Source organism: Petromyzon marinus, unplaced genomic scaffold (genome assembly GCF_048934315.1).
Source record: "Petromyzon marinus isolate PM22_M1 ecotype Great Lakes invasive population unplaced genomic scaffold, UKy_Petmar_22M1.pri1.0 PM_Scaffold_8, whole genome shotgun sequence".
Classification (NCBI taxonomy): domain Eukaryota; kingdom Metazoa; phylum Chordata; class Hyperoartia; order Petromyzontiformes; family Petromyzontidae; genus Petromyzon; species Petromyzon marinus.
In genome coordinates this window covers 3,175,606-3,184,105 of record NW_027423688.1, presented here as the reverse complement: position 1 = coordinate 3,184,105, position 8,500 = coordinate 3,175,606, and the positions used below count along the sequence as shown (strand labels likewise).

Here is an 8,500-nt window from a genome sequence, read left to right as displayed (position 1 = left end):
TTAGATACAAATATTTATTATTAAAACGCGATGCCTTGTAAAGAAGGGGAGGTGCTGGTGGGGGTGGGTGGTGCTGGAAGTGTGGGGGGCTGTGAGATGCTCAGAGGGTGTTCGAGGCCTGGGGGGGCAGGTCTTGGGAGGCTTCTTGAATGCCGGGCTCCAGTGAGCAGCCAGAGATGTCCTCTTTCTCCTCAACCGTGACAAGCTGTGGACATACTGACCCATTAGACACTACACACAACTCAGTACTTCTACCAGCTCAACTGGGATTACACACAACAATCAGCACCCCCTACTGGCAGACAAATGCCAATTGCACACCAGGTGCTGAGTCACCTTGTGCCCACAGGACATCTGTCATTGGGGGTGCCCTTTCACACGTCTTGAGATGAGATGTGATGTAAAGCGCTCTGAGATGCCCCGGTGTACAGAAAGGTGCTAAATCATTCTCATCGTTATCACTGTGTCCAGCAATAATGAAATTGTCTGTATTTGTAAACGGGGACCATGACGGCTTAACGTGATGGTTAGACCAGCTCATCATTATCATAATACACTGAATCGTGTGTGCATGAATCTATTATTTACGTTAAACGCAAATTATATACGTGTGTGTGTGTGTGCGATGCGCGAGTGCTGTGCACTCACCTCCACCTCGCTCTGCAGACGCTGCTGCTCCGAGTGTGCACTCTGCTCGTTGTCGCGGTAGGGCGCCAGCTCAGCGTGCAGCTCCGCCACTACACGTTGATACCAGTGAATCTCTGCCTGCAGAGATTCCAATTGCCAATTCCTGTCAATGAGCTGCGTGGGCCACGGGCAAATGGCGGCAGAGGGACACAGGAAAGCATTTTAACGACTGCGTGAAGTTATTGCAGAACATACAGGTATAATAACACACACAACCAGGATCTTTATTTATAATTGAGTAATGTAATGACCTACGAAGCTCTTTTACACAGATGTCCATAGACCACCTTTGACCGAATAAACCGAAATGCATCCAATCATCTCAGATCTTGGAAGAAAAGCATGGTTGAACTTCAAATGCTTGGATGGGCAACCACCATCAATACAAACCAAGATAACACCTATAAAAGCATGATGAAGACCGCTTGTGTTGCAATCGAAACGTCGTGGGGTTTTTTTTATATTAAAAAAAAGTACGTGACTTTACCGAAAGAATCAAGAATATGAATTCCTGCAGTCACGAAAGTTTTATGTTAAACATTTTTTAGGAATTAATTAACTCAAAATCTGGATTAAAATAATAGATTAAGATCGCTTCCCAACCAAAAAGAGGGAGGGGATGGAGATGCATGTAGCAGAGGGGAGCAGATGGTCTAGTAGTCGTAGGTACTTCTACTAGAGGTGGGATGGTGGATCGTAACGTGGTACAGTCCTTAAACAGAGAATGCTCAGTAACCTAGTGCGCATCCATTCTGTACAACCATCAGTGTGAAAAATAAGTGTATACATACAGTCCTCGACTTAGGAACACCATACTTACGGAGACCCGACTTACGGATACCCGAGTTCCGAATCTGTTTCTATGAAATGTATTAATTTTTGGATACCATTGACTTTAAAACGCGAACTTGCACTTCCAAACTGAACCACAGAACTATTTTGTTCAGTGCTGCGATCCTCCACAAGATGTCATGAGTCAGCCTCGTGCACGCGCACGTGCGTATATGTGAAAGTGATTGTGTGGGGAGCGGTAGTGTTGCAGTTCACGCGCTGCGCTACAAACCCACCGACCCAAGTTCAATTCCAACTCACGGCCAACACCAGTGACGATTATCTGAACCATTCCTGGGCCTCCCGTAGGTCAACTCGGCCTCAAATGAGCACCTAGCGCGCTTTATAAACATCACCACTCGGGACACAAATGCAGCTGGGTGTGGTGCTGGCACACAACCCCTCGCATGCCGTGCTGGCTTTCATAGGCTATCGCTAACAGCACGTGCCCCAACAGCCTATTACAGCTACACGGTGGATCTTTGTGCGGATCGGAAGTGTAGCGGTGAGCACGCTTGTGATTTAAAAGCGGTGAGTGAAAAAAATATATTTTTACTACATTTTATGTATTACTTACAATACACTATATTTTTAGTGTTAATGCAAATGTACATGATTTCTTATTTACGAGTTTAACTCTTTTGTTGAACCTTAACACATTTTATAACACTGACAATATGGGAATTTAAATATCGCACATTATTGTATTCCGACTTACGAACCGTTCCGACTTATGAATGGGCCTCAGGAACTAAATGCGTTCGTAAGTCGAGGACTGCCATATTATTGATATATTTGTCTATTATACTGTGTGTATTATTAGTTGTTTATCATGTAAAATTAGTTTACACTTGAAAAATATTCACCATAAATCCGGTATGTGGGGAAAAAATATTGATAGAGTATGTGTAGTGGCATAGCGCTGGCTGCTGGTAAAAAAGGGTAACTGCGGTGTATGGTAGTACCCACGTCAGCAGGCCACGATAGACACGAGAGGGGGACATCTAGGGGAAAGGTCACAGAGGGGGGGCCATCGGGAACCCGCTAGTAGGTTCCAGAGAGGGGGTGTGGCCGTGGCGGAGCGAGGCCACGCTGAGAGTATAAGAAGGGCCCCTGTGAGGGACCTTGTGGCTGTTGCTGGAAGTGGGATCCTCGTCGTGCTGTTCGTATATATAAGATAGTCGTCGTCACCATCTCGTCATCGTCGTTGTCGTCTCGTCGCTGTCGTCTTGTCGCCATCGTCGCTGCCGTCTTCACTCGATATTACGCTGCTAGATAGGTGTTCGCTGTCTCCGTTCAGTGCTGTCAGTGTTAGATGGTTAGTGTTTTGTATAGGCCAGCAACGGTAATAGTGTGTACCCATGTAGGGTGTCTGTATTATCCCAATGGTGCTCGTTAAATAAAAGAAGCGCCTAAAAGTCTTACTGTCTCTGAGTTAGTCACTACACATGTACACATGAAAGTGACTACTGTAGTCAGAGATGCAAACGCTTGGGCGTCATCTGGTGCCTTACTGTCGCCATCCAGCGTAAACTATTTGGGTCTTTATAGTAAAGTTCGTAAATCTCAAGTACGCTATGGCAAGGTACCACAGTACATAACATGCGATTGGCTATCAATGACTTGAGTACGTTAATAGTGAAAGTACGTACAACGGGACGGCGTAAATAATGGTATTACTGTATATATCTGCGTTTGTGCCATGCCGGACTTCATAGGTGCTCGCTAACAGCACTTGCTCACCTTCGCCTCACTCTGCTGGTGCAGCACTTGCAGATCCTGGAGCTGAAAGTGAATGCTCTGCAGGTTTTCTTGGCATGGCGCCAGCTCAGCGTGCAGCTCTGCCACCACACGCTGGTAACCCAAAATCCCCGCCTGCAGGGATCCCAGGTGCTCATTCTTTTCGATGAGCTGCATGGGCCACGGACAAACGGCAGCAGAAGGACATGGCTAAGCATTTTAACGACTGCGTGCAGTTGTTAAAGAACATACAAATCCAACAAACACATACAGAACCAGTATCTTTATTTTAAATGAAGGAATCTGATAAGCTATGAAACTCATTTTCACAGATGTCCATACACCACACCACCTATGACCAAATGACCCGGAATGCACCCAATATTATAAGATCTTGGAAGAAAAGCAGGGTTGAACTTTTATGGTACTTGGATGGGTGACCACCATCCATACAACCCAAGATAACACCTATAAAAGCCCAGATATATGGATTAATTAACCCAAAAGCTACTTTAAAATGTCCGATTATAATTGCCTCCCAACCAAAAATAGGGAGGGGATGGAGATGCACGTAGCAGAGGGGAGCAGATGTTCTAGTAGTAGTAGGTACTTTTACTAGAGGTGGGATGGTGGATTGTAATGTGGTACAGTCCCTAAACAGAGGATGCTCAGTAACCCAGTGCGCATATACACATCTGTGTGAAAAATAAGTGTATATATAGGCAGTCCTCAACTTACAAACACCTGCACTTACGAACCTGCTTCCATCAAATATATATTTTATAACATTGACTTTAAACGCGAACTTGCACTTGAAAATTGAACCGCGTCACTATTTTGTTCAGTGGAGCAATCCTCCGCGACATGTAATAATTCAGGATGGCGCTTGGAGCAAGTGTTTGCCTATAAGTGTGTGTGTGCACGCGCACGTGTCTATGTGTATGAAAGTGAATGTGTGGGGAGCGGTAGTGTAGCGATTAGCCTTCGAAAGCGGCGACCCGAGTTCGATTCCCGTTCATGGCCAACACCAGTGACGATTATGTGAACCGGTCCTGGGCGTCCCCTAGATCGACCCAGCCTCAAATGAGTACCTGGTGCGATGTGTAAACACCACCACTGGAGAGACAAAGGCAGCGAGGCATGGTGCTGGCCAATCACCCCCTTGTGTGCCATGCCGGCCTTCATAGGTGCTGCTCACTAACAGTACTTTCCCCAACAGTCTATTAAGGCTATACGGGGAGTCTTTGTCTGCGACGTGCGAATGCAGTGTACTCACCTCCGCCTCGCTCTGCTGGCGCAGCATGTCCAAATGCTGCAGCTGTGAGCGTCCGATCTGTGCGTTTTCGCGGTACTGCTCCAGCTCTGTGTGCAGCTCGGCCAGCATACGCTGATACCAAAGAATCCCCGCATGCAGGGATCCCAGCTCCTGGCTCCTCTCGAACAGCTGCTTGGGCCACAGGCAGAGGGACAGAGAAAAGCATTTTAACGACTGTGTGCGGTTATTGTAGAACATACAGATGCAACAACAGACACATTTAGAACCAGAATCTTTATTCATATTGGAGGAGTCTGATGAGCTGTGAAAATATTTTTCACAGATGTCCATACCCCATGTTTGACCAAATCACCCAGGATGCACCCAATCTTGTCAGACCATCATGCACACAACCCATGATTACGCCTATAAAAGCCCACATATATGGATTAAGTAACCCAAAATCTGCAGTAAAAGGTCAGATTAAAATCGCTTCCCAAACCAGGACAGGGAGGGCATGGACATGCACGTAGCAGAGGGGAGCAGATGGTCAGACCCTACACAGCCTGACGACTCAAGTGCTGTGTCACGGTCAGACCTGGGCCGTTCCGGGGCCAGGAGAGCCTGGGTTCTCAGCGGCCGTGGGAACGAGGCTGGGAGCATTACCTGACGCAGAGTGTCCTCATTCTCAGCTTGGGACGTGGTCAGCTGATCCTGCAGCGCCGACAGTCCCTGTTGGGGGGTGGAGAGCTCCGGCTGGGCACTGGCGCGCTCCGCCTCACTCGCTGCGAGCTCCTCCTTGCTCGCCTTGAGCTCCTCCCTCAGCCGAGTGATTGTGTCCTCGTCCTCCTGAGCCTTAATACAGGCAACGTTCGTTTTACCATCGTAATCATCACCATCATCATCATGAACAGCCATGATCCGTCCACCGCTGAATGTGTTTTTGTGATACTGCTGGATGAAAGTTTCCCTGAGCCATACCGGTCATGGGAATTAATTGATCATACTTCATCACACTGGTCAGCACGAAGTGGTACACCCAAGACTGGGTCAGATTTCACTGGCCACCAATGCTAGCCATGGTTGGTAATCAAACTCGGACAGCTTGGTTCAGAGTGCAGAAGGCTCATCACAGTAAATTAATACGTTGTATATCATCATAAATATTTCGCCACACAAGGGTCTCCTCCTCTTGTGAACGCTGCCACAAATGTCTTAAAACTCAAACTTTAATTATCTTTATTTTACCAGCTAAGACCTACTGAACTACATAGCTCTTTTTCAGAAGCGACCTGCCCACAAATGAAAGTTCAACGAAGTGGCTTATCATGTGGAAATGTATTGCAGCTATAGAATCTAAACGCACGTTTCTAAATGTGGAGGAAGAACCGGAGGACCCGGAAAAAATCCACGTGACCACAGGGAGAACATGCAAACTCCAAATATACAGGTGTCGGGGTTGGGATCAAACCCACAACCTCCTGCATACAGGCGAGGTAGTTAACATCTCGCCACCATGGCGCCCCTCTTCAGTGCCAATCGCGGCTTCACCACGCGTGCCCTTGCGAGCCGATACCTTCTTGGAGTTGCGCTCGAACTGCTTAAAAGCATCGGTGAGGGTGAGCCGGACCTCCTCCAGCCCTGTCGCCAGCTCGCAGGCCTCTTTCCGATGCGCGTCCTGCTGCTGCGCCTTCTCCATCCCAAGTGCCTGGACGTGCCCCTCCGACTCCTTCAGCTACAGGCACGCACACGTTCCACAATGTTGGATTCATGTCTGGGGAAGTATACTGAATATGGTGTGCAGAATGTGGAAATATTTTCTGGGTTGGAAAAGACCCAGCTGTAATTAAGCCCGGCTTGCAAACAGATAAATAATTACCACTTAAGTCATTTAAACTCTGTGGTGTGCATATAGCTGTGTGTCTGCAAGCCTATATTGTTTCTCTAACAAATGCAAGCCAATCACATTTTAGAAAAAGTCCTGTAAACTGCAGCTGACTTTATAATTAAATTGTATTCATTCTAACTGAAAGTATTAAAATGTGAGAAAATACATTCGCAACTCTGAATCATGACAAATTATGAGAGGGAGTGAATTAGTTAAAGGCCTAGTCAGGGATTGCCTTGTCTAGTGTAATTACCTCATCCAACATTCACCTATCTGCAGACAAAATTAAGAGCCATGAGGGGAGGACCGATCCTGTGGTCACAATTATACCTTTTGCCATATAGAAATGCATTATCATACTACATTCGAAAAAAAAAACATTCTGGCTGTCTGCCTTCCTGGCTGCATCCATATTACTTATATAACCACTTCAGGTTTCAGCCACCTGTGATTAAGCCAGGTTCACATGTGCAGTGAGTTAATGATCTCAGCCTGATCATCAATGACTTCACAGAAAAGCCCATGAAAACAATGTCGGCTTTACACTAAATCGAGCTAAGTTCCAGCTCTGAAAACCAAAGATCAGACTGTTTTGTGATGAACATTACTCATTACTCTCCATAGCAGGGCAGATATCAAAGTATTTCCTCCTATTGTGTGGGTACCAGAGGGCACTTAAATATTTCTCAGAAGTAGTTATGTGATTTATGCTTCTGCAAACCATTCTCTAACATGAAACTTGAACCATCTTCTTTGGTTCTTTCGGTAAAGTCATGTAGAATGAGAATAAAATAATAAATTGATAAAATAAAATAACACAATAATATTCTCACGACGTTTCGGCCACAACACAAGCGGCCTTCATCAGGTTGTTGTGGCCGAAACGTCGTGAGAATATTATTGTGTTATTTTATTTTATCAATTTATTATTTTATTCTCATTCTACGTGACTTTACCGAAAGAACCAAAGAAGATGAATCATTGCAGTCACGAAAGCTTTAAATCGAAATGAAACTTGAATTTGGAGCTTTCGTGACTGCAGGAATTATTCTTTGGTGTTTTATTATTAATTTTATTATTTCTTATTTCTACGTGACTTTACCTAAAAAAACATTCTCTAACATGCGATGGTGCACTGCTCAGGCGATGAGGACAGGCCTCATGCACACACATGGAGGTGCGGGGGCTGCCGCATAAGGCTCTGGTTACCTGGTGCTGCAGCCCGGCGATCTGGCCGTGCATGCACTCCATCTCAGCATCCGTGTGCTGAAGTGTGTGCTGCAGCTGCACCACCTCCTGTGCCCTCGCGGCCTCCTCTGCCCTGGAGACTCCCAGCTCGGCCTTGAGAAAGTCCGTCTGTTGCTCCAGAGAATTGCCTGTCGGAAGGGACACAAAACCATGGCGATGAAGACAGTACAGCCACCAGTGGCAGCAGACAGAGAAGGAGCAGCAGCTCAGGAGGAAGAGTACCAGCAGCGGGAGTAGTAGCAGACAGAATAGGTCTGAGGTCCCTCAGACCTATTCACCAGCTTGCATGCAAACACAGGGTCCAGAATAATAATATATGCACAGGAAGGGCCTAGTGAGAGAGCAGTTAGTAAACCCAGTGCAGTCCTATGTTAGACAGCGGAAGTGGTCCACGTGGGAAATGAAGTAAAAACGAGGAATTACTCGTTTTAACTCGTAAAAAGAAGTTATTGGTGCACAGTGCTCGACAAAAATTAGTGTTCAATGGGTCCGTGGATTCAGAAAGATTTTGGAGCACAGGCCCCTACCCACCGGTCTCCTCGCAGCAAGCGTTAGCCTCCTGCAGTCGTTGCTGCAGCTCCAGTACTTCATGCCGCAGGTTGTCCACCTCGGTCTGCTGCACCTCTTGGTTGGTAAAGAGGTCGCGCATGTTCGCTCTCAGCTCCGCGGCCTCGGTGCCCAGCCGCTCGGTTTCAGTCCCGCGCTCTCGCGCCTCTTCCCGCGCCGCCACCAGGTCTGCCTCTGAGCGCCGCAGCAGCTCGTCACGCTCCTTCAGCGCCTGCGGGCGGAGACGGGCAGCATCTAAATTACACGTACTTACAACATGTAATTTGAATATATTAATAAATTGT

At 46.8% G+C, this 8,500-nt stretch overlaps 1 long non-coding RNA gene across 1 annotated transcript; it reads right to left on the bottom strand.

Moving 5' to 3' along the window:
* Positions 1–1,062, bottom strand: LOC142923870 (uncharacterized). Its single transcript, XR_012940916.1, has 2 exons — positions 649–1,062; positions 1–205 (listed from the first exon to the last, which is right to left on the bottom strand). It is a non-coding gene; the product is annotated as an uncharacterized LOC142923870 (long non-coding RNA).
* Between the last annotated feature and the right edge of the window lie 7,438 nt (positions 1,063–8,500).